Source organism: Theropithecus gelada, chromosome 2, assembly GCF_003255815.1.
Source record: "Theropithecus gelada isolate Dixy chromosome 2, Tgel_1.0, whole genome shotgun sequence".
Classification (NCBI taxonomy): domain Eukaryota; kingdom Metazoa; phylum Chordata; class Mammalia; order Primates; family Cercopithecidae; genus Theropithecus; species Theropithecus gelada.
In genome coordinates, this window is record NC_037669.1 from 118246158 (window position 1) to 118273383 (window position 27226).

The 27226-nt window shown below is 42.0% G+C and overlaps 1 long non-coding RNA gene and 1 pseudogene across 1 annotated transcript in view; both read left to right on the top strand.

Annotated features, from left to right (window-relative positions):
* The first annotated feature begins 10261 nt into the window (after positions 1-10261).
* Positions 10262-10964, top strand: LOC112619297 (annotated as a pseudogene).
* Positions 10965-21750: 10786 nt separating this feature from the next.
* Positions 21751-27226, top strand: part of LOC112619733 — a 37474-nt gene continuing 31998 nt past the window's right edge. The window contains exons 1-2 of the long non-coding RNA XR_003118287.1: positions 21751-21957; positions 22783-22903. This is a non-coding gene — a long non-coding RNA (uncharacterized LOC112619733). The remainder of the gene's footprint in view (positions 21958-22782; positions 22904-27226) is intronic.

Below are 27226 nucleotides of genomic sequence, written 5' to 3' on the forward strand. Positions count from 1 at the left end.
GCATTGCCACTCTTGCCTGTCACCACTGTGGGGAGGGTGCAGGGAGGAGGCAGACAATCCCTGGAGTCTGCCCCTGGGAGTCCCCCAGGAACCCGCCGCCCTAGGGGCCACCATGATGGGGCCGGCTGAGCCACCTGCCAGTGGGAGAACAGCATGATTGGGCATGGCAGTGGCTCCCAGGAAGCCCCCAAGGAGTTGTGCCCCACCACTGCCCCTCTTGTCCATGCTGCTCACATTGAGGCCTGCTGATGCTGCCAGGGCCGGGGATGCCATGGTCCTCCCGTGAGCTATGTAGTCCTTCCTGGAGCCAGGGCACAGCCACAGCAGTTCGGCCACAACCCCACCCACCTCAAGCTGGTGTCAGCGCCTGCATCACAACCTGCCCCTCAGGCAGGACCACCGGGGACCACAGTGCCCTGCAGCTGCTAAGTATAGGTGCAGAGCAGGAGGTCAGAACGAGTGGCCAGAGACGGACCCAGTGAGGATCTGGACACCTTGCCCCAGGCTGTGAGAGCTGGCACCCATGCTGGTACCTGGAGCTGCCTGCTCCATGGCAGCAACAGCATGTCTGACTGTGCAGTGGCCAGACCCCACGCCCACTCACACACCTCTCACCATTCCACACCAGACTTGCAGTCTCCTTGGAGGGGTGAGGTCCAGGCTGGTAGCGTGAGCTGAATGCAACTTGCCAGGCCGAGTGGGTGGAACGAGCCCAGCAGGCCCGAACAAAACTTGGGCAAAGGTGCCATCAGCCACAGATGTTTCTGGCCAGAAAAGCAACATCTGCATCAGCTACAAACCAGAGCAGAGCTTTCAATGGAAATTTTTAAAAAGTGAGATCGAGATTCTGAAGTATTTCTTCAAAGCATTGTAATAGGAGACGAACTGTGGCTTTACCAGTGTGATCCTGAGGACAAAGCACAATCATGGTAATGGCCACCAAGAGGTGAAAGTGCTGCAGTCAAAGCACAAGCAGACTGATGAAGGGCCAAGGTCATGGCAAGAGTCTTTGGGATGTGCTGGGCATTCTGCTTGTTGACTTTCTGGAGGGCCAAAAAATGGTAACATCTGCTTATTATGAAAATGTTTTGAGAAAGTTAGCTAAAGCTTTAGTAGAAAAATATCCAGGAAAGTTTCAACAGAAAGTCCTTCTCCACCACAACAATACCCCTGCTTATTCAGAGGAATAACTATCATTAAATAAGGGCAATTTTGTGAGAGTTTAAATGGGAAATCATTAGGCATCCACCTTAGAGTTCTGACTTGGTTCCTTCTGACTTCTTTTATTTCCTAACTTTAAAAAATCTATAAAGGGCAGCCATTTTTCTTCAATTAATAATGTAAAAATGGTGACAGTGACATGGTTAAATTATCAGGACCCTCAGTTCTTTAGGGATGAACTAAATGGTGGGTATTATTGGTTACACAAATGCCTTGACCTTGATGTAGCTTATGTTGAGAAATAAAGTTTACCTTTTGTTTTTATCTTTAAATTCCATTTTTCTATGAACTTTTTGAAGTCTCTTCATAGTAAATGATTTTAAACCCTCCTGGGTTTAAGCAATTCTCCTGCTTCTGCCTCTGTAGTAGCTGGGATTATAGGTGTGCACCACCACACCCAGCTAATATGTGTGTGTGTGTGTGTGTGCGCGCGCACATGCGTATTTTTTTAGAGACAGGGTTTCATCATGTTTGCCTGACTGGTCTCAAACTCCTGACCTCGTGATCCACCTGCCTCAGCCTCCCAAAGTGCTGTGATTACAGGCATGAGCCATCGCGCCTGGCCCCATTAATTGATTTTTGAATGTGGAACCAATTATTCACACCTGGGATAAATCTCACTTGGTTGTAATATATAATTCTTTTTTTTTTTTTTTTTTTTTTTTTGAGACAGAGTCTTGCTCTGTTGCCCAGGCTGGAGCACAGTGGCACGATCTCAGCTCACTGCAAGCTCTGCCTCCTGGGTTCATGCCATTCTCCTGCCTCAGCCTTCTGAGTAGCTGGGACTACAGGTGCCCGCCACCATGCCCAGCTATTTTTTTTGTATTTTTAGTAGAGATAGGGTTTCACCATGTTAGCCAGGATCGTCTTGATCTCCTGACCTCATGATCTGCCTGCCTCGGCCTCCCAAAGTGCTGGGATTAGAGGTGTGAGCCACTGTGCCCAGCCTATAATTTTTTTTTATACAATGTTGAATTCAATCTGCTAAATATTTGTTTATATATTTTTTTAGACTGAGGTTCCCTCTTTTTGCCGAGGCTGGAGTGCAGTGGCATGATCTTGGCTCACTGCAACCTCCAGCTTTCCATTTCATTCTATGAGGCCAGCATCACCATAATACCAAAACTAGACAAAGGCATTAAAGGAAACTATAGACCAATATCTCTCATGAACACACATGCAAAACTCCTTAGCAATCTGCTAATATTTTGCTATCAGTTATTGCTGATAACTTTCCTTGCTCTAAAGTCTGCTCTGTTTAAAATTAAAATAGCGCTCCTACTTTCCTTTGATTATTATTAGCATGGTATATCTTTCTGCATCCACTTACTTGTAATCTATATTACCTTTATATTTAAAGTGGGTTTCTTATAGACAAGTGTTGCAGGAAGTCAGGGACCCCGAACCAAGGGAGTGGTTGAAGCCGTGGCAGAAGAACATAAATAGTGAAAATTTCATGGACATTAATTAGTACCCCAAATTAATACTTTTATAATTTCTTACGCCTGTCTTTACTGCAATCTCTGAACATAAATTGTGAAGATTTCATGGACATTTATCACTTCCCCAATCAATACTCTTATAATTTTGTGTGCCTGTCTTTACTTTAATCTCTTAATCCCATCATCTTTATAGGCTGAGGATGTATGTCACCTCAGGACCCTGTGAGGATTGTGTTATCTGCACAAATTGTTTATAAAGCATGTGTGTTTGAACAATATGAAAATCTGGGCACCTTGAAAAGAAGAGGATAACAGCGATTTTCAGGGAACAAGGGAGATAACCATAAAGTCTGACTGCCTGCAGGGTCTGGCAGAACAGAGTCATATTTCTCTTCTTGCAAAAGCAAGTAGGAGACATATCACTGAATTCTTTTTCTCAGCAAGAAACAGCCCTGGGAAAAGAATACATTCCCGGAGGAGGCCTCGAAAATGGCCACTCTGGGAGTGTCTGTCTTATGCAGTTGAAGATAAGGGATAAAATATGCCCTGGTCTCCTGCAGTGCCCTCAGGCTTGCTAGGATTAGGAAATTCCAGCCTGGTGAATTTTAGTCAGATTGGTTCTCTGCTCTTGAACCCTGTTTCCTGTTAAGATGTTTATCAATGGCAATGCATGCACAGCAGGACATGGAACCTCATTAGTAATTCTAATTTCACCCTGGTCTTGTGATCTTGCTCTGCCCCCATTTGCCTTGTGATATTTTATTGCCTTTGAAGCATGTGATCTCTGTGACCCACACCTTATTCGTATACTTCCTCTCCTTTGAAAATCGCTAATAAAAACTTACTGGTTTTGCAGCTCAGGGGCATCACAGAACCTGTCGACATGTGATGTCTCCCCCGGACACCCAGCTTTAAAATTTCTGTCTTTTGTACTCTTTCCCTTTATTTCTCAGACCAGCCAATGCTTAGGGAAAATAGAAAAGAACGTACATTGAAATACTGGGGGCTGGTTCCTCCAATAGACAAGATATAACTGGGTCCTGTAGTTTGATCTTTCTTCTCCTTCCGAGACTCTTATTAATCATATGTGACACCTTTTATAGTTGTTCCACAGTTCTTGGATATTCTATTCTCTTTTTTTCAGTCTTTGTTCTCTTTGCTTTTCAGGTTTGGAGGTTTGTATTGAGATATCCTCAAACTCAGAGATTCTTCTCTCTGTTTTGTCCAGTCTACTAATAAGCCCACCAAAAGCATTTTTAAAATTTCTGTTACAGTGTTTTAATATCTTGTATTTCTTTTTGGTTCTTTCTTAGAATATCCATCTCTCTGCTTGCATTGCCCATCTATTCTTGCATGCTTTGTACTTTATCCATTAGAGCTCTTAGCATAGTAATCATAGTTGTTTTAAATTAACTATCTGATAATTCCAACATTCCTGCTATATCTGATTCTGGTTTTGATGCTTGCTCTGCCTGTTTAAACTCTTTATTTGCTTTTTAGTATGTTGTGTAATTTTTTCTTGATAGCTAGAAACTAAGTACTGGGTGAAAGAAACTGCTATAAACAAGACCTTAGTAGTGTAGTGGTAAAGTGTAAGCGGGGTAGGAAGCATTCTGTAGTCCTGTGATTGGGCTCTTTTAGTGAGTCTATGCCACTAGATTGTGAACTTCATGCATGCTTCTCAGTCCTCCCCACCTCTCCGTTGGTGGAACAGGGTGGCCAGAGCAGTCTGGAGTTGGGCGTTTTCTTTCTTCCAGGTCAGTTAGGCTCTGATAAAAATCCCGCAGATTTGGCTCTCGTTAAATTATTTATCCTGAGGAAAGACCTTGTTAAGAAGAACAAAATGCTCTAGTGTATTTCAAAATGGTTCCTTTATCTCCCCTGTTCCTGCCAGAATCACAAGGGGATTTTTCTCTAATATTAACTCTCCTGACCTGATAGATCTCTTGCAGGTGAGACAAACAAAAGTGTAGGCCCCCTCCTGCCAGCTGGGTCCCACTGGAGTTTTTAATTCTCAAAGTTGTTGTATTAGTGAGTTCTCATGCTGCTAATAAACACATACCCAAGACTGGGTAATTTATAAAGAAAAATAAGTTTAATTGACACAGTTTCACATGGCTGGGGAGGCCTCAGAATCACAGCAGACGGTGAAGGAGGTAAAAAGGTATGTCTTACATGGTGGCAGGCAAGAGAGCATGTGCAGGGGAACTACCATTTATAAAACCGTCAGATCTTGTGAGACTTATTCACTATCAGGAAAACAGCACAGAAACCTCCCCACCGCCTGCCAATGATTCAATTATCTCCCACTGGGTCCCTCCCACGATATGTAGGGCTTATGGGAGCCACAATTCAAGATGAGATTGGGTGGGGACACAGCTGAACCATATCAGTTCTCTACACTGAACTTTCAGCAATTCGTCAGTTACAGTTCAGATTTTTCCTACTCTGGCTTTGGTTCCGGCAGGGTGGCTACTTGCAAGCTTCTGTTTGCCGTGTTGTGATTCTCTGTACACCTCTTGGTCACTCCAATTTTGGGGGAAGTGATTTTCCCTATGACATCACTTATCTGGTGGATCTAGGAGGAGCTGTTGATTTTTAAGTTTAGCTTTTTACTTGTTGTTAGGATAGAGTGGTGTCTTCCAACCTCCTTACATGCTGGGTCAGAAACTAGAAATCCTACCAAACATTTTTTACTGTTGTTATTATTTAATTTTCACTGTAACTTGGGAGGTAATTTTTATTGACCTGATTTTTACAGAGAAGTAACTGAGACCCAGAAAGGCTATGTACCGACTAATTGGTAGAGATAGAACTAAAAGTCTCCAAATTGGCATCTTTATGCTAGGCATTGCTCTATAGCTGCCAATTTGTTTAAAAGACAAATACAACTGAAAGGATAAAATATTAAGCCACTGATTCCAAAATATAAATCAGCTTTAACTGCAACAGGAATAAAGCGTTTTGAGAGATCACAAAAAAGAAACCAGGTACATAATAAAAGTTGGCCTGGAAAGGAGGAAAATAGGATACAAATAGGAGATGAAGGTCACCAACAGGCAACATTCACGGCTTCACAACTTCACTTGGGTCTGGCCCTGTTGCCTCCATGGGCTCAGTGACTGCTACCCTCAAGATTCATTTCTAGGGTTGAGTCCGTAGCCAGGTCAATTATAATCAAGCTTGGATTATTTGTTCCAGCTTTGCTGCTGAGTGAGAGATGGATACCAGTGTAATGTGATAAATGATGTTCTATTGGTCCTCGTGGTCAGTATTTGTTCTATTCACTGGGGCCATAATAAATGTGTGCCCTGAATAGCACATGAAGTTCTATGTAGCCAAATTAAAATGCCCTCTAAGTAGTCTCAATACCGTGTTTTTTTCAGTCTCCAAATAGGCATGACCTAATAGGGAAAGAGTACTGTAAACAAGAGGGAACACTTTATTGTCCATCAATAGAGAGACATGTCCTTTTCCTCCTTGACTTAGCTTGCCAAGTTTGGTAAAACAGAAACCCAGTGAAGATTCAGGATGTCTCAAAATCAAAGCACACAATGAAGCAACATGGAGCATATAAAGTACTAATGTCAAAGTTTGGTTTAATTTTCAAGACTTTATTATTTAAAGTTATAGATACACTTCAGGGCTTTTGAAAGAACACTGTACATACTTAAAAATATTTCATTGAAGCTACTTTGACTCATCTTCCATTTACAAACTATTTTCTATGTTACCTAAAATACAAACAGCAAAATAATTATTTTTTGGAACAATTGCTTTCTAAATCCTGAGGGAAACAATAACAATAACAGATTTAAAATATTGGATGCCTATATATACATATAAAGTACATCACAAATATTTTCTCTAATGATTGGCAATATTTTGTGCTTTTTGAATCCAGAAATTGAAAGATTAATCAGCTTATCCAAGATCACATATGTTTTAGTCTCAGTTCTTCAGAGAAAACAGGTCCAATAGGGGTGTGTGTGTGTGTGTGTGTGTGTGTGAGAGAGATATTTATCTTAGTATAATAAAAAGATTTATTTTGAGGAATTGGCTCATATAATTATGGAGACTGAGAAGTCCCAAGATCTGCATTTGGCAAGCTGGAGGCCCAGGAGAGCCAATGGTAACAGTTCTAGTCTGAGTCTGAAGGCCTGAGAGTCAGAAGAGTTGATGGTGTAAGGTTTACTCTGAGTCTGAAGGCGGGAGAATACTGATGTCCCAGCAGTCAAGCAGGGAATGTGAATTCTCTCTTACTCAGTCTTTTGTTCTCTCCAGGACTTCAACAGATTGGATGGGGCCCACTTACACTGGGAGGGCAATCTGCCTTACTTAGTCTACAGATTCAAATGTTAATCTCATCTAAAAACATCCTCACAGACATACCCAGAATACTGTTTAAACAAATGTCTGGGCACCCCATGGCTCCATCAGGTTGACACATAAAACTAACCATCACAACATAGCTGGAAAGCAGCTGAGATGGGGGATTTAAATACAGATCAGTTTAACTCTAAGGTCCATAGTTTTTCATCACATCACTCTACCCCAAGGAGGTGCGTTTTCTGATCCCAAGCTCCAACTTTAAGAGCTACATTGATTGTTTTGGGATGTGTGGGAGATCCTGTTAAAAACTCTTTTCATCAAATATTCTGAGATCACCCAGCTGTTAATTTAGTTTCATCTGGCTCATCTCCAAACCTCTGACACATTCATTGCTGGTAATGTTCTGGAAATTCCCACCGCACTTCCTTTTTGGCAAAGTTAACTTTCATTTTTAGTATATACAACATAATGCTTTGTTACACATGTGCATAGTGAAATAATTGCTGTAAGTAAGAAAATTAACATATCCTTCACTTTGCATAGTTACTTTTTTGTCATAGGAGTATCTGATATCAACTCTCTCAGCAAATTTTCAATATACAATATGGTTAATAATATGATACTATTAACTATAATCCTTCTACTATATACTAGATCTTTAGACTTATTAATACTACATAAGTTTGTATCGTTTGACCTACCTCTCACCATTTTCTCCCCTTCCCAAATTATTTTTCAAAGGCACAGGTTCTTTGGTTCGAAAATCCGAATTTATTTTTACACCTTTAGTTTACAGATTCAAGAAGCTCAAGACTTCTTAACAGATAAGATATACTGCACAAACCACTTAGATTTATCTAAAACCACATAAAACCCATGTCTTAAGAAATGATGAAGAGCATTAAAACTTGAAATGCATATTTCTCCCAATTTCTAGAATCACATTTTGCATTACATAATATTATATCATCCACTATGCCATATGTAAGACAGCATTGTTAACCAGTCTGTCTAACCATACTGAGCAGTCTGTGAAACAAATCAGCTGAATATGATGTTGCCCTGGGCAGGAACACCCTGACTCACCAGGAAAAGATTGGCTGCGTATCTGTCAACAATGGGCTCCAGCCCTCACTCTCTGATCTGTTTGGTATTCAGAAAATTCTCTCTGAGTGCCTCATCTCTGTGGTCTGTAGGAGTTAATGTGCCAGAAAAGGAGAGCAAATTCATTTTCAGTATATTAATGAGATCAGACTCAAGGACAATTGAACAAGACTTCCCCCCGCCTTTTTTTTTTTTTTTTTTTTTTTTTTGAGATGGAGTCTTGCTCTGTCACCCAGGCTGGAGTGCAGTGGTGTGGTCTCGGCTTACTGCAACCTCTGCCTTCCAGGTTCAGGCGATTCTCCTGCCTCAGTCTCCCGAGCAGCTGGGACTACAGGCCCGCATGCCACCATGCCCAGTTAATTTTTGTATTTTTAGTAGAGACAGGGTTTTACCATATTGGCCAGGCTGGTCTCAAACTCCTGACCTTGTGATTCACATACCTTGGCCTCCTAAAGTGCTGGAATTACGGGCATGAGCCATCGCGCCCAGCCCAAGACTCCTACTTTTAAAACCTGAAAAAATTGTCATGAATGAAATGCAGATAGAATCTGTAAGTTACTTGCTACATTAAGATACTCAGGCAAAGGGAGTTATTCCTATACATTATGATGTGTGCCTCCAAGCTTGTTTCATAAATAAATATCTTAAAAATGTACTTATTTACCTGCTGCATCATTAACTCATTCATTCATTCAATACATGTCCATTAGGCATCTCCCATTTTAAGTCATTTTTATGCTGGGTAGTTTAAGGGGTTTTAAGATAAATAGCAGAAGTGTTGAGAGAAGACAAATACCCAAATAACTGAAATGCAAAACAGAGCAGTATAAGTGCTGAGTAAGGGGAAAACCAAAGAATTATCAGGATTTAAAACAGGGTAAAATTAAACAGAGCACCAAAATAAGTAAATTAGGAAATATTTTATGAAAGATGAAGAAGGTGATTTTAGCCTTGAAGGATGGTAGTCACTTCTGGCAAAGCACCAATATAAGCATAAGTCTGTTGGTGGGAAAGTTCACGGTACAGCACAGCTTTGTTGATGGGAAGAGTGTGGGAGATTGGGATAGAATAATGGACGCAGCACAGATCAGAGGAGAAACCAGAGAGGCCATATTGAAATTAAACGTTAAACTCAACTGGAAAGCAATTGCCTGTGCACACTGCGGCCAGTGTGGTCTGCAAGTCAGAAGCTCTCTGCTCTATTCTGGCATCCTCTGTGTCTTCTGAGGCTTCTTTCACCTCTCTGGGCCTCAGTGTCCATACATGTAAAATGAAAATACTACTCTGCCGACTTCATGAAGTTACTATAATGATTAGATAATGTAGATTATTACTGATTTTCAATGTTGGGTGGTAGAGGAGTTGGTTAGAGCTATGCTATTTAACTTTTCAGAGCTCAGAACATAAATAATTTTTAATGTAAAACAGCCTTCAAAATTCTCTTTAAATAATATTGCGAGACCCACAGAGACATAAATCAAAAACAAGTTAATCATATATAATGGCAATGATGATAAAATTGCTTTTTTATGAGCTTTTTAATATAGATGCTATTAAGATTCCAATTCAAAGGAAACTAAAAATTAGAGAGGGGAAGCCGTTTTCTACAGTTACGGGCTGGGAAGTAGCAGAGCTAAGTCTATAAACTCAAGCAGCCAGACTTAAGCTGAAATGCTTAACACAGGCTAAACTGCTCTAAAATAAAGCAAGAATGCTATGATCTTGTGTATAGTTTTAATAAAAGAAAAAATACATACTTTTGTGAATATTATCCAAGTATTATTAATCCAAAAAGATAATTTTTAATTCTCTTTTATTTAAAAAGGTACACAAAAGAAAAAATATTTAATATTAACATTATGAATCAGTGAATTGAATTTAAAATGGGATACTATTTTTAGTTAATATTTTAGCAGATGCCTTAAAACATTGTTCATGTATTTTTTTTTTCAGTTTATAAATTAAGACATGTTCATCATAGAAAACTGAAAAAATATTGAACAGCATAAAGGCAATAAAACAACCCACAATGTTATCATTAACATTTTATTAAATGTCTTTCCAATCTTTATAAATATGCTACACTATTAAGAATTATGAATGTTGGGGGTGGGAAATCCTCAGCCTCAGTGGCGGTCATGGACACGTTGAGCTGGGTAGAAGTGGAGGGGCCATTTGAGGAGTCGGGAGGGGGTGACAGGCTAAGATTTGGAGAGAGAGGCACTCGTGGCTGGACTCAACCTGGGAAGAATCTTCTGCTGACTCTCAACTTTTCCTGGAAAAAATGAATCATTCCCATCATATGGGGATGAGCTATATGGGCTCCAATAGTACCATGCAGCCTTCTTACCATCACCCAACAACTTCAGCCTCACACTCCCATGATGGAGGAGACAGCAACATGAAGATGATGATGCCTATTACCTTCTACTTTGGCTTTGAGAATGTGGAATTACTGTTTTCTGGTTTGGTGATCAATACAGCTGGAGAAATGGCTGGAGTTTTTGTGGCAGTGTTTTTACTAGCAATGTTCTATAAAGGACTCAAGATAGCCCGAGACAGCCTGGCCTGCTGTGTAAGTCACAAGTCAGCATTCGCTACAATTCCATGCCTGTCCCAGGACCAAATGGAACCATCCTTATGGAGACACAAAAAACTGTTAGGCAGCAGATGCTAAGCTTTCCTCACCTCCTACAAACAGTGCTGCACATCATCCAGGTGGTCATAAGCTACTTCCTCATGCTCATCTTCATGACCTACAATGGGTACCTCTGCCTTGCAGTAACAGTAGGGGCTGGTACAGGATACTTCCTCTTCAGCTGGAAGAAGGCAGTGGTAGTAGACGTCACAGAGCATTGCCATTGATGTCAGACTCTATGGTGTGGCCTTATTGATTGCATTGGGAAGCTGTTCAACACTTGAAGACATGATTCCTGCTCCAATCATCCCTTCTTCCTCCTCTTTGTGCACATACACACACACACACACACACCACACACCTGCTCAATAGAGGTTTAGTTTATAGTCTCTGAGCTAAAGTAGTAAGCTCCCAAATTGTTTTTGCTAATAAGCTGAGATTCCCGTTTCTCTGAAGGAGAAGCCCGCATGAGATGTCTTTTCCTTCTCTATCATCTTACGGCCAAATTATATGTTCTTGTCTAATCCATGCAGCTTTTTGTTCATTGACTTGATCATCTGCTTCCTTTTTGAATGTTTAACAGATAGTAAGTAAATTTGGTATTTTTCCTCCCTGGGTCAGTGATTGAAAGGGGTTAACTTCAGCCAGGATTGATGGCAGCTGAAGGAAATTCTTGCCCAACTAAACCCAGAACTCAAACTTAACATTAGAAAATAAGGTCCAGGGCCGGGCGCAGTGGCCCACGCCTGTACTCTCAGCACTCTGGGGGCCCAAGGCAGGCTCGATCACCTGAGGACAGGAGTTCGAGACTAGCCTGGCCAACATGGTGAAACCCCGTCTCTACTAAAAATACAAAAATTAGCTGGGCGTGGTGGTGGGCACCTGTAATCCCAGCTATTCAGAAGACTGAGGCAGGAGGATCACTTGAACCTAGGAGGCGGACGTTGCAGTGAGCCAAGATGGTGCCACTGCACTCCAGCCTGGGCGACAAGAGTGAAACTCCGTCTCAAAAAAAAAAAAAAAAAAAAAAAAATTAGAAGGTACAGCTTTTGGATTCAATGAGTGGGAAATACATTGTGCCTTTCTCTTGATGTGATGCATTATACCAAAATCTTCGTAACATGCAGAGGGGTAGTTTGAAACTAAACACAGGCTTAGAGCTTGCAGTGTATTCTTGGATGGCTGACTCATCGACTTGCATTCCCACTTAACACTTTGATTAGCATGAACTTGCCAATCAAAAAATGACAATCAATTTGAGAAAATAGAAATAGATATTATTAGGCCTAGTGCGGCGGCTCAGCCTGTAATCCCAGCACTTTGGGAGGCCGAGGTGGGCAGATCACGAGGTCACGCGACTGAGACCAGTCTGACTAACATGATGAAACCCTGCCTCTACTAAAAACACAAAAATTAGCCGGGCATGGTGGCGTGTGCCTGTAATCCCAGCTACTCTCTTGAGGCAGGAGAATTGCTTGAACCCGGGAAGCGGAGATTGCAGTGAGCCGAGATCACACCACTGCACTCCAGCCTGGTGACAGAGCGAGGCTTCATCTCAAAAAAAAAAGGAAAAAGAAATAGATATTTTTAAATAATACCATTCGCAGTTTACTTTGACTTGATACCTTGGTTTGTCCCAGCTGAAGTGAAGCAAAAGAATTTGAATTATTTTTCCCACTATTGTTTTCGCATGTCTGCCTCTGAAACAGTGATTTTCAAGCTTTACAGTGCATCAACATCACCTGTAGGGCTTGTTAAAATACTAATTGCTGGGCCTCAATGCAAAAGCCCCCAAAGTGGCACTTCTGAGTTCCTGCTGATGCTACAAGGGACCACACTTTGAGAATCTCTGCTTTAAACTAAGAAAATATGAGCTGGTGGATTGGCTGCCTGGTATTGGGCATGGATATTTGAATTGCTGATTGGTAGATGGTGTGTCTGGACCTAACTCATATAGTAAACACTGTTGATCAATACCTAATCATTCCACATTTATTGAGCTCCACCTGTGTGTATGTGTACCCAAGCACATATGCGTGAAGGGCTATAGCCAAAGTATTTTTACTAGCCTATATGAAGTCACTAGTCCTTATTTTTAAAGGTCTATGACTTCTTGGAAGTAGTTTGATAGTTGAGAGAGACCTTTGATCTGCAGTGTAAATCTACCAGTCATGGGCCAGAAGGGCAAAAGCCCAGTTCTCTCTTTGGAAAGACTCAGGGTGTGGTTTGCTGGTGGCCAGATTTTCCTCAGGCTCCAACAACTGTGTTCATACCAAGAAGATTCTCATCCTCTATGTAAGCATCTTTGTTATTAGTGAGGGTTTAATTACTTTACAAGTGGCCAAAACCCCTATTCTCAAAGAAGAACCACAATGGATTTTTATTCTGTTCAGTTGTAGTCTATACTGAAGTCTTATTCCCGGTTCAAACTACCTCTTTAAATTGATTTGTCTTGTGCTGGTCTGTTAAATCCTGCCCTCCTTGGTGCTAGATCCAGTTGTGCCTCAGGGCAGAGGAAATAAAACACAGCTATCCTGTTGGCCTTTGTACTTTCTCCATGGGTGCCAGTTAAATATTGGAGAGCAAGGAATGTGTACTTGTATGGCTTTGAACCAAGAGAGGGTTATGAGCCTACTGGATTGAGGTTAAAATCCAAGAACCAACATTTAGAGCTTTGTGCTTTTCTCTCATTCCATCACCTTGCAATGATGATACTTAACATGAGCAGCGTGAATGACAGGTACTGACAAAGTCCAACACAAAGATGTAATACAACCTGTTGTCTCAAGCCAAGGAATTATAAAACCATAACAAATAAATAGAAATCAATAGTTAGTAGTGACACTGGTGCTCTCTAGAAATCTCAGCATGAACTGCTGTAGAATACCCTCCCAGCAACAGAACCTTATCAGTAAGGCCAGCTAGACACAATGGCTCACGCCTGTAATCCCAACACTTTGGGAGGCCAAGGTGGGAGGATGGCTTGTGTCCAAAACTTTGAGACCAGCCTGGGCAACATAGTGAGATCCCGTCTCTATAAAAAAATCAAAAATTAGCTGGGTGTGGTGCTGCACATCTGTAGTCCTGGCTACTTGGGAGGCTGAGGCAGGAGGATTGCTTTAGTCCAGGAGGTCGAGGCTGCAGTGAGCCATGATTGAGCCATTGCACTCAGCTCGGGTGATAGAGCAAGACCCTGTCTCAGGAAAAAAAAAAAAAAAGAAAAGAAAAAAGAAAGAAGAAACTTCAAAGCCAGTTAAGACTAAATGCTATGACTTTGAAATTCACAGAAATAAATAAATAGCGGTTTAGGTTAGGTCTGCAGGTATTCAGGATAGAGATACAGGTATCCAGGATAGAGATAATCTCCTGAAAAATGTGAATTTCAGAGATTCCTAGACCAGCTGCCAAACGATGAAGCCAGTGAAGGAGAAAAAGCTTAAATTCCATCTTGAACCCTTGGACTGTGATAATACAATGATTTAATTAACTTTTCATTTCTGTATACCTGTTCATTTGGAATTTAATGCTTGACTTCTTTGTTCGTTTGGATCTAAACTTCTCTTTTCCTCCTTCCCCATTCACATCTATTAGAAGATTGCATCACCATTTCTTTAGCCTCCTTACTCTGCTATCCTTTCCCTTTTCTTTCAGTGTTTTTGATCTTACATCTACTGTATTAAATCTCCGTAGGCCTCCTGATGCATTGGACAGTGTTATGCTGTGGATATAAATACCAACCAGAAATTGGCATTTATAAATCTGTTAGAGACTTTAAGCATGCTTCAAGAGGCAGTTGCCCCACTGGAATTTCTATAAGGCTGGTACCCTTCCCAAAGTTACAGAATCTTAGGTGCTGTCTCTAGTCTGTGATGGAGGAACTCCCAGCATCCCCATTGCCCATAAATGGAATCCTCACTGTATCCACTAGGAGATTAGAAATCAAAGTTTCTTCACTACTTCTATGGTAGGGTTGTCTAAAATTCCCTTTTAGGCTGTGGGTACTGGTCTTGGGTGCTAGTCATAAGGGATTCTTTATAAGGAGCAGGTGGAGGGGAGTACACTTTCATGTCATTCAATTTTGATCCTGCCCTCTCCAGCTACTCCTTCAAAAGATACAGTCTGGGCCTGGCGCAGTGGCTCACACACTTTGGGATGCTGAGAGGGGGTGGATCACCTGAGGTCGGGAGTTTGAGACCAGCCTGGTAAAACCCTGCCTCTACTAAAAACACAATAATTAGCCGGGTGTGGTGGCACATGCCTGTAATCCCAGTTACTCTGGAGGTTGAGGCAGGAGAACCGCTTGAACCTGGCAGGTGGAGGTTGCAGGGAGCCAAGATGGCACCACTGCACTCCATCCTGGGCGACAAGAGCAAAACTCCATCTCAAAAAAAAACCCCAAAAAAGTGCATTTGATATAATGCCTTAGTTACTGGGGTCTACAATTAATGTTGACTGTTTTAGATTGTAAGCTTCTGGAGAGCACTATTGCTGTAGCAGGAATGTTTTAACAGTGTCATATGAAAAAGAACAAAATAAATATTTTGATTTTGTGATTAAAAAAATTTAAAATGTTTACATTTGAAGTTATTTTTCTCAGCAACAGAATTTTCACTCACTGCTAATTTTTCCCACTTTACTATATTTAAGAAGATATGATTTGTATTATATATTTATATATTACACAAATTTACATAGTCAGATACCATCTAACACTAGTCAGAATGGCTGTTACTGAAACGTCAAAAGATAGCAGATGCTGGCCAGGCGCGGTGGCTCACACCTGTAATCCCAGCACCTGGGGAGGCTGAGGTGGGCAGATCACAAGGTCAGGAGATCGAGACCATCCTGGCTAACACGGTGAAACCCTGTCTCCACTAAAAAATACAAAAAATACAAAAAATTAGCCAGGCATGGTGGCGGGCGCCTGTAGTCCCAGCTACTCGGGAGGCTGAGGCAGGAGAATGGTGTGAACTTGGAAGGAGGAACTTGCAGTGAGCCTAGATTGCACCACTGCACTCCAGCCTGGGCAACGGAGTGAGGTTCTGTTTCAAAAAAAAAAAAAAAAAAAAAAAAAAGATAGCAGATGCTGGCAAGGTTGTGGAGAAAAAGAAATGCTTGTACACTGTTGGTGGGAGTGTGAATTAGTTCAGCCATTATGGAAGACAGTGTGGCAATTCTTCAAAGACCTAAAAACAGAAATACCATTCAACTCAGCAACCCCATTACTGGGTATATACCCAAAGAAATAGAAATAATTCTATTAGAAAACACATACACATATATGTTCACTGAAGCACTATTCACAATATCAAAGAGATAGAATCAACCCAAATGCCCATCAGTGATAGAACGGATAAAGAAAAAGTGGTACATATACACCATGGAATACTATGCACCCATAAAAAAGAACAAGATCAGACGGGTGTGGTGGCTTATGCCTGGGGACACGGATGGAGCTGGAGGTCATTATCTTAAACTAACACAGGAACAGAAAACCAAATATTACATGTTCTCACTCATAAGTGGGCATTGAACAATGAGAACACATGGACACAGGGAGGGGAATATCACAAACGGGGCTTGCTGGGGAGGGGGGGCAAGGGGAGGGATAGCATTAGGACAAACACCTAATGCATGTGGGGCTTAATACCTAATGCATGCAGGGCCCATAATCCTTAGCAAACTAATGCAGGAACAGAAAACCAAATACCATATGTTCTCACTTATAAGTGGGAGCTAAATGATGAGAATACATGGACACATAGAGGGGAACAATACACACTGGCACCTTTCGGAGGGTGGAGGATGGGAGGAGGGAGAGGATCAGGAAAAATAACTAATGCATACTAGGCTTAAAATCTGGGTGATGAAATACTCTATACAACAGAGTTTACCTATGTAACAAACCTGCACTTGTACCCTTGAACTTGAAAGTTAAAAAATTATACAATCATATTTACATATGATTATATATAAAATAATGATATAGCAATTATATATATTTTACATTAAAAATGTACAAATCTTCAGAGTACAGCTCAATGAATGTTTATATACACCCATGTAACCACCATGCAGATCAAGAAATAAAATATTTCTAGCACCCCAGAGGGCTCACTTGTGTCCCCTTCCAGCCAATGCCATCCCCATCTAGGATGATTGTTGATTTTCTCTCTATCACCACTGACTAATTTTGTCTGCTTTGAACTTCTTATAAGGCATACATTATATATTTCTGGTGTCTGTTTTTTTTTAAAGCCACATTGGTACATATCTCAGTAGTTTGTTCATTTTCATTTCTATGTAGTTTTCCACTGTATGAAAATAATACAATGTATTCATCCATTCTAGGGCATTGAGTTGTTTCTAGTTTGGCTTTAAAAAAAAAGAAGCTACGAACATTCTTGTACCTGCCTTTTGGGTGTACATAAGCACTTATTTCTCTTGGGTATATACTGAAAAGTAGAATTGTTGGATGATAACGTATACATACATTTAGCTTTAGTATTAGGTTGGTGCAAAAGTAATTACAGGTTGTGCCGTTGAAAGTAATGGTGGCCGGGTGCGGTGGTTCATGTGGGTAATCTCAACAGTTTGGGAGGCTGAGGTGGGTGGATCACAAGGTCAGGAGATCAAGACCATCCTGGCTAACATGGTGAAACCCCGTCGCCACTAAAAATACAAAAAATTAGCCGGTCGTGGTGTTGGGCACCTGTAGTCCCAGCTACTCGGGAGGCTGAGGCAGGAGAATGGCGTGAACCTGGGAGGCGGATCTTTCTGTGAGCTGAGGTCACACCACTGCACTCCAGCCTGGGCGACAGAGCAAGACTCCATCTCAAAAAATAAAAATAAGAAAGTAATGGCAATTACTTTTGCACCAACCTAATAGTTATTGTCAAGCAGTATTCCAAAGTGGGTTTACAATTTATAGTCTCACCAGCAATTTGTGAGAGTTCCAGTTATTCGACATATTTGCCAGCACGTGCATTGTCAGTCCTTTTAATTTTAGTTGTCTGCCACAGGTATAGCAGTATTTCACTGAGGTTGTAATTTGATTTCCTTTATGACTAATAATGATGGTAATATGTCTATTGGTCATTTGGATACCCTTTTTGGATACAGTAAAGTGCCTGTTAAAGTGTTGTTCTGTTTGTTTGTTTGTTTCAGAGTCTCATTCTGTTGCCCAGGATGGAGTGCAGTGAGCTGAGATCAGGTGACCTCCTGAGCTCAGTGATGTGCACTTACCTCCTGGGCTCAAGTGATCCTCCCACCCTGGCCTCCCAAGTGGCTGGGATTACAAGTGCGCACCACCATGCAAGGCTAATTTTTGTATTTTTGTAAAGACAGGGTTTCACTATTTTATGCAGGTAGGTCTCAAACTCCTGGGCTCAAGTGATCTTCCCATCTCAGCCTCCCAAAGTGCTGAGATTACAGTTGTGGGCCACCATGCCCAGCCTTTCTTTTCAAAAATTAGGCAGAAATCTGGATACAAGCCTTTTATTGGATATATCTATTGTAAATATCTCTTCCCAGTCTTTCACTCTTTTTTTTTTTTTTTTTTTTTTGAGAAGCAGTCTCACTCTGTCACCCAGGCTGGAGTGCAGTGGCACAATCTCGGCTCACTGCAAGCTCCACCTCCCAGGTTCACGTCATTCCCCTGCCTCAGCCTCCTGAGTAGCTGGGACTACAGGCACCTGCCACCACACCCGGCTAATTTTTTGTATTTTTTAGTAGAGACGGGGTTTCACCATATTAGCCAGGATGGTCTTAATCTCCTGACCTCGTGATCCGCCCGCCTCGGCCCCCAGAGTGCTGGGATTACAGGCGTGAGCCACCGCGCCCGGCCCCCAGTCTTTCACTCTTAGTGATGTCTTTTAATTAAACTACTGGCTTTTTACATAACAAAAAATTAACTGTTCTCTTTACTGGTAGAAATAATGAATTCAATGAATCATCACTTTTAATTTTGTTTGACATCAAACTACTAAAATATAGCTTTATTTTACATATGTTTGCAGAATATTAATAAAGAGAATAGCACAGACTGGAGTTTAAGAGACATTGATTTAGAACACCATGCTAATGAAATTGATCTTATTGGGCAAAGTTAGCACCCCTTCACCCAGGTTGGGAACTAACAAGTAAATGCAGGTCCTTTATGAGAGTGAATGTGGTTCAGCCTAAATCCACTACAACTTAACCGAAAATGCAAAAAGGAATTCTTGGATAAAAAAAAGTCATTATCAGAGACTCCTTTTTAATTTTAATTTTTATTTTATTTTATTTTATTTATTTATTTTTTGAGATGGAGTCTCGCTCTGTCACCCAGGCTGGAGTGCAATGGCGTGATCTCCGCTCACTGCAAGCTCTGCCTCCCAGGTTCACACCATTCTTCTGCCTCAGCCTCCCGAGTAGCTGGGACTACAGGTGCCCACCACCACGACCGGCTAATTTTTTGTATTTTTAGTAGAGACAGGGTTTCACCACGTTAGCCAGGATGGTCTCCATCTCCTGACCTTGTGATCTGCCCGCCTCGGCCTCCCAAAGTGCTGGGATTACAGGTGTGATCACTGTGCCCGACCCAGAGACTCCTTCTTATCTGAGTTTTCATTACTCAAATTCCTCTAGAATATGATTATACAGGAATATTTGCCATTAAATGAAAGTATTCACTGATGAACTGAATACCCATAAAATTTTTCCCCTTTCAAACAACCTTCTCTGCTTAGCTTGAATGACTATCCCTGATCATAAGTCAAAACTTTTTCAGCCTAACTCTTACTACTTATAGAATATTGTAAACATCTGAAAACACAAGTCAGATAGATGGTAAAGTGGAGTTGTAATTCTTGCAAAAGATGCAGAAGTTCATGAAATTGATGAAAATAATGTTGGAGAACTGCTCCAATGTCAAGTATAGTCACGTGTCAATGACTAGGTGAAAACTGAAGAAGAAAAAATAGACAAGGAATCATATAAATTAACACTAAAGAAGGGTAATGGGTAAAGATGATGATACCAGAGATACTTGCAAAATGTACCAGCTTAAATGTCAAAGAATTGTTTAAATCCCTTTGGAAAACTGATAAAAACCGTTGACTAAAAAAAAGTTTTTGGTAAAATGATCCCCTTCGATGGTGTTACACAAAGGTTGTATGAGCTGAACAAAGTCGCACTGTGCCATCCTATAATTTTGTCCAAGAAAATGTGTCCTCTTCATGCCAAATCAACTCCTCAACATTCTTCAGACTAAGAATTAATGCATAGTTGCAAATAACCGTATACATTTTGTTAACTTTAAGATAATTATTTTTATTATTTACCTTGAAATGTGCTCTTTATCGTAAGAGGATTAATTAACTTTTGCCCTTTCCTGGTATCATTTATTCTTGGATAGTGAGTGCATCTTATAATTCTGTTTTCTATGAAGAACTTGAGAGATGGAACTTATTTGTTGTATTTACACTTGTATGAGGCATTTTGTAAAGAAGTTCTTTACTTTGCAGACAGCATAATAGAAGCACAGGGCAGACAAATGATCTGCAAAGGTCACACTAACGGTGTTTACATTTATGTTTGACCCCAGAGCCTACTCTCTTTAGGTCAGAATGCCTCCTAGGTCCTCAAAAGCAGAGGCAGCCAGAAACACAGCATTATTCTTTCTAATCCTCAGTCCTGTGAATGAGAAAATGACGTCTTACTTTTATAAAGTACTACCAATATTGCTTCATGTCTGCATAGGGTACACACCAGTGGCAAAGCACCTTCACGAACATATCATTTGGTCTTCTCTTATCCCCCCAGGAAGTGGTGAAGAAGCAGGCAAGTGGGAATCTGAGGCTGGGAAAGCTAAAATAGCTTGTCTGAGGACCCACAGCTCAAAAACAGCAGTGTTGTGCCTGAAACTAACACTTTTAGACTGTGGTGCAGAGTTCTGTTGTCTGCACCTCTCTGTTTTTTGGCATGAAAATAAAGCAGGGGAGTTAGCAAAGAAATTCATTAACAAAGTTAACATTTAAATAAAGTCTCGATCAAATACCTGGCCTTCATACTGCAACATTTCCAGGTGAGTAGCTTTGGTGTTTCTCTTCTGACAGCGGCGTTCACAATACATACAAGAGGGAGCTTGGAGATCACAAATTTCTTTACCTTGGAGGCTGAAGAAGATCCTGGCTTATGAACTCTCTGTTCGTAAGAAAACCAGCAAAAAGGCCTTTCAGATTCTCCGTCTTCTATAGTGTGCTATTCAGGGAGCCGATAGAGGGCAGTTACTGAACACAGATCCCGTGAAAATTAACAGCTTCCAAACTGATTTCTTTCCATTGGCTTTGTCAGTTTTACTTTCTATTTCTTGGGAAATAGTTCTATTTCTATTAGATTTCTATTTCTATTTGTTTCTATTTCTTGGGATTATGTCAGGGGAAGATTATAGCAGCAACACAGCCAGGATTTATAAAGTCTGTTTACCATTTCTCAGAGAACTCTAGAGTCTCCAAGCCTACAAGATTCTTCAAGCCTACAAGATTCTCTAGATTCTCCAAGCCTACAAGATTCTTCAAGCCTACAAGATTCTCTAGATTCTTCAAGCCTACAAGATTTATTCTAATAAGCCCTGAAGTTAATCAGATTCATCTCATCCCTGCCCTCTCACCCCTCTTCTGTCACCAATACACATGTCCTCTTGCTCCTGATAATAATACAAAAACAACATGGCTAAATTTTGGACTGAACAATTGCCAGGCAAGAGAAAGCACAAAATCCTTCGGTCTTGCACAGCTAATGAGGGTAAGCAGCAACTGGAAATAAAACAAATACACATTATGAGTTCAGCCAGATCTCAAGTTAGTTTTTTTCGCTTTTGCTTTTGTTTTCTTTTCCCTGCTCTATTAATGAGTTAATCAATTAAGATTTTCTTTCCTTGCATGGAAAGATTTTTGGCTTTGTTTTTAGATTAAGAAAGCTTTTCCCAGTTTCTTAGTTAATTATGAACATGCACTATCGCATCATCTTGGACTCAATTCAAAAACTTATCTAAAACATGTAGTTACTGGGAAATTCCAGATTAATTTCCTGCTAGTTTTGTTTTGTTAACTATTGTGTTAAACACTTAACGGAGCAGCTCCTAGATGACTAAATCTGCTCAGCTGAATTCAAATGCCCTCATGCTTCCCTGAATGGACACACACACACAGTCTCTTCACCTGAGGAATAAAGTGTAGGGTGAGGACCGGATTCTCACCTAAGAGAACAAAATAGTAAAGACACTTTCACAGCCTTAAGAATACAGACATGTTGGGCGGGGTGCGGTGGCTCACGCCTGTAATCCCAGCTCTTTGGGAGGCCGAGGCAGGTGGATCACCTGAGGTCAGAAGTTCAAGACCAGCCTGGTCAACATGGTGAAACCCCATCTCTACTAAATACACAAAAATTAGCCAGACATGGTGGCAGGTGCCTGTAATCCCAGCTACTCAGGAGGCTGAGGCAGCAGAATTGCTTGAATTCGGGAGGTGGAGGTTGCAGTGAGCCAAGATCATGCCATTGAGCTCCAGCCTGGGCAACAAGAGTGAAACTTCGTCTCAAAAAAAAAAGGGATACAGACATGTCTTCTTGAGTTCTGGATGAGAAAGAAAAATGAGAATACAGATATGAAAGCTAGTATATATTGATGTATAGATGAATATATATGCATTATATATTGGTATTTATCTTGATAGCTTATTGTTTTAATAATAATAATTCTTTTCCTATGGAGAACTCCAAATATATTGAGTTCCTGTCTGCATTGCCTCGGGAGGGAGGGAAGTTCGGAAAGAGAGAGAATAGGAGAAACGAAAGTTCACTTCAGGTCCTAGGTCACATGGTGAATTTGGCAGAGCTTGACCGGGAACGCCTGCCTTTGTTAGACATTGAGACTTGTAGGAAAACACTCCAAACAAAGGCCTTAAGACAAATCTGCCAGTTGAGGCTCTAGTGTTTAAGGAAATCCACTGAGATATTTAGTAGACAGAACTTGATAATTTCTTTCCTTTCATATTTTCATTTTAGATCTTCAGAACTTTTATTCAGGGGAGAAAGGCCCAGGTAGCTGCTGCTGTTCAGCATAAGGCTAATCTGACCTTCTATAATAAGAGTTCAAGTCCCAGAAATCCCTGGTCCTCCATCAGAGGTAACAGTAGCAGCTGAACCCAAGAAAAGGAGTATGAATGATTAACTCTTCCTTTACCTCACCTCAGAAAGTGGGGGCTGGGTGCAGTGGCTCACACCTGTAATCCCAGCACTTTGGGAGGCTGAGGCAGATGGACCACCTGATGTCAGGAGTTCGAGACCGGCTTGGCCAATGTAGTAAAATTCCATCTCTGCTAAAAATAAAAAAATTAGCCAGGCATGGTGGCATGTGCCTGTAATCCCAGCTACTCTGGAGGCTGAGGCAGGAGAATCACTTGAACCCGGGAGGTGGAGGTTGCAGTGAGCTGAGATCATGCCATTGCACTCCAGCCTGGGCAACAAGAGTGAAACTCCATCTCAAAATAAAAAAGAAAGAAAAAGAAAAAGAAAATGAGGGAAAAAATATTTTACTTTAATGCTTTGCCTGCCCTGTCAAGATGTAGTTCATTCAGCTTTGTGGGGAAAAATTCACAATTAAAAGGATTTAGCTCTGTGTGACAGCTGATATTCTTAACCCCAAGGGTATTTCTGAGGAATCATAATTTCAAAGGAAAAAGTGCATTGAGGACAATAAATATGCTTATTTTCATTTGTAAAGAAGGAAAGTAGAATAAGTTTTCATATTTGTTTTTAAGAATATGAATTCTACTCTGTTCTTTGCAGTGTTTTCTATCTTCTAGCAAACACATTAAAGGGGTATTTATTTTTCTTACGCTCAACTAGAAGCAGCAGTGTGTACTACTCTCACAGAGAGAATAGATGGGGCAAGTACATACTGCACTTTCAACCGAAACATTCAGATACACGCATTGGAATTCATCAAGAAAACAACTTGACCCATGGAGAACAGAGAAAAGCAAGGCAGGACAGCCGCCCACCCAGGAGCAACATGGAGCCAGGGGAGCCTCCCCATCCAGGGAAGCAGTGAGTGAATGAGCAGCTGCGGACCAATGCTTCTCCCAGGGATCGTTGCTACTCTTGGGGCAGGAGATCCCCTCATGAACCCCCTCCACTAGGGCCTTCAGTCTCACACACAGAGCTATGGGGAGTCTTAGCTCAGGTGCACATGGAGCCCCGGGAGCCTTAGATATCCTGGCATCCTGGCTTCCTGGCACAAGTAACTGCTACTCCAGCAAAGTGGGAGGTTAGACCCCCATACATACTCCTATGAAAAGGGCTGAATCCAAGGAGCTGAGCAGCGAAGATCTGCAGGCCACACCTCCATAGCACTTCAGAGGCCACAGACTAAGACCCATTGGCTTGGAACTCCAGCCAGCTACTGGTAGCAGCGTTACACATCCCTGAGAGGGAGTTTTCAGAGGAAGGGGTAGGCGGCCATCTTCACTGTTTCACAGCTTCAGCCCTTGTTGCTTTCAGGCTTTACAGAGTGCAAGGTGACCAGTCAGTGACTGGAGTGGACCCCCAGCACAACACAGCTGCCCTGTGGAAAAGTGGCCAGATTGCTTTTTTACACAAGTCTCCAAACCTGTTTCTCCTCACTGGGTGAGTCCTCCTGGCCTGGGTCTCCACCCACCCCCTGCCAGGGATATTGAGCCAGTAACAGCTCAACAACTCTCTGGGACAGCACTCCCAGTGTGTGTGGGGGTGGGAGGATGAGATGGTGGGGGTTCTGATCTTTGCTGTCTTGCAGCCCTCGCCCTTACTATCTCCAGCCTCTGAAAAGTCCTCCCTGAGTACCAGGGGCTGGTCCGGACAGCCGGCACAGAGCACCCACCTTAGAAAAGTGGCCAGACTGTTCCCCACACAAGTCCCAGTCCTCACTTCTCCTCACTGGGTAGGGTTGCCCAACCGGGCATTCCAGCACAACCACCCTGTTTCCGCCTGACCACTTCAATCAGAGGCAGCCCCGCATTTCTTCGAAGAGGAAATCCCAGAGTGAACCCACAAACCCTCCCACTGCAGTTGCAGTGCTACTGCCCTAACAGCCCTCAGGCTGGGGAAGGAACAAAGGTCCTCGTCACTACGCTGGCACCTTTAGCACATCACAGCCACCATACGGAAAGGAGTTCAGTTTCTCTTTCCTGGGAACCCCCACCCCCTACTCCTTACCAGGCAGGGCCTCTGGTTCGTGACCACGGAACAGTCACCCCACCCACAGCTGAGCATACCCACAGGTAGTGTCCTGAGGGGAAAAGCTCTTAGAGGCATATGATGGTCCCTCTGCCACTGCCACAGCAGCAGTTCTAACCCTGCTCCCCTCAGTCTGGGGAAGAAACAAAGGGCCCGAGGGTTATACCTAAGCTTATAGCACACCACAGTGACCACATGGAGAGGAGACCAGTGTCTCCTCTCAGTGAGCCCTTGAACCCCTGCTCCCCAACAAGTGGAGGCTCCAACTCACACCAGCAATGCAGCCACCCACCTCACTGGTTGAACATTCCCAAAGCAGTGGCTCTGCATTTCTTGGGGTTGGAGCCCCCAGGGGCAACCAAAAGCCTCCCTGCCACTGCCTCTGTAGTGGTACTACCCCTACTACCTTTAGACTAATTAAACAGCAAAGACCCTAAGTGCATCAACCACACCCCCAATGCACTGCAGTTAACCCAAGGAGAAGAGACCAGTCCATCTCCCACGGGTCCCGCCCACCCCTGCTGCTTGTCACCAGACAGGGAACCCCCAGCTTGGACCCACAGCACTGTTCCCCCATCTTGGGTCGATCACACTCAGCAATTGCTGACCTGCATCTCTGTGGGGTGGAGTCCCCAGGAGACAAGTAAAAGACCCTCAGTCACAACCACTGCTAAGGTCCTTCCCTTTGCTGCCTGCAAGCTGGGGAGGAAACATAAACCCTGAGATCTCCCCAGAGCTGTGGTGGGCAGCCTAGAAGTGCCAAGCTGCAATCTATAGCCAGCACTCAAGTGGGAGAGGAGTCCACACTTTCAGAGCATTGAGAGAGAGAGCCAAGCTGCAACCATGAGGAAATACAGGGGAGTCACATGACTGGAAAAGAGCCTACCTACTGACCACTACACAAAACCCCTCATCTCCTTCTCTCCTCCTTAAAGCCTCTCAGTTTTGAATCTTATGTCATCAAATTGTATCACCCACTGACCTTCATGAAGCACCTAAGCACCACCTACTGGGTCACACCCCACAGCTTCAATACCAAAAATATCTCACTAACATACCTACCCTGTAAAACCAAACATAAGAAGTCAGCCACAAATAAAGACCCTGCACAAAGCCTCAGCCCTATGAAAATATTCAGGAAAAAAGTCTTCTGACTGTAGTCAATCTACACTGCAGTTAAAGGAACACCCATACACAGAGATGAGAAATAACCAATGTAAGAACTCTGGCAACTCAAATGGCCAGTGTCTTATGTCCTCCAAACAACAGCACCAGTTCTCCAATGAGGGTTCTTAAACAGGCTGAGTTGGCTGAAGTGACAAATAGAATTCAGAGTATAGATAAGAATGAAGATCATTGAGATTTAGGACAACAGCAAAACACAATCCAAGGAAACTAAGAATCATGATAAAATGATAAAGGAGCTGACAGGCAAAATTGCCAGTATTAAAAAGAAACCTAACAGATCGTATAGAGCTGAAAAGCACACTGCAAGAATTTCACAATGCAATTGCAAGTATTAACAGTGGAATAGACCAAACTGGGGAAAGAATCTCAGAACTTGAAGACTGGCTCTCTGAAACAAGACAGCCAGATGAAAATTTTTAAAAAAGAATGAAAATGAATGAACAGAACCTCCAGGAAATATGGGATTATGTAAGGAGGCCAAATCTATAAATCACTGGCATCACTGAAAGAGATGGGGAGAAAGAAAACCACTTGGAAAACACATTTTAGCATATCACTCCTGAAAACTCCCCTCACCTTGCCAGAGAGGCCAACAGTCAAATTCAGGAAATACAGAGAACCTGTACAATATCCTACTCAAGAAGATCATCCTCAGGTCATGTAATTGTTAGATTTTCCAAATTTGAAATGAAAGAATGTTAAAGGCAGCTAGAGAGAAAGGGCAGGTCATCTAAAAGAGAACCCCATCAGGCTAACAGTAGACTTCTCAGCAGAAACTCTACAAGCCAGAAGAGATTGGGGGCTGATATTCAACATTCTTAAAGAAAAACATATTTAACCAAGGATTTCATATCCAGCCAAACTAAGCTTCTTAAGTGTATTAGTTCATTCTCATACTGCTAGGATACTACCTGAGACTGGGTAATTTATAAAGAAAGCAGTTTAATTGGCTCATACTTATGCATGGCTAAGAGGCCTCAAGAAACTTACAATCATGGTGGAGGGTGAAGGGGAAGCAAGGCACATCTTACACGGCAGCAGGAGA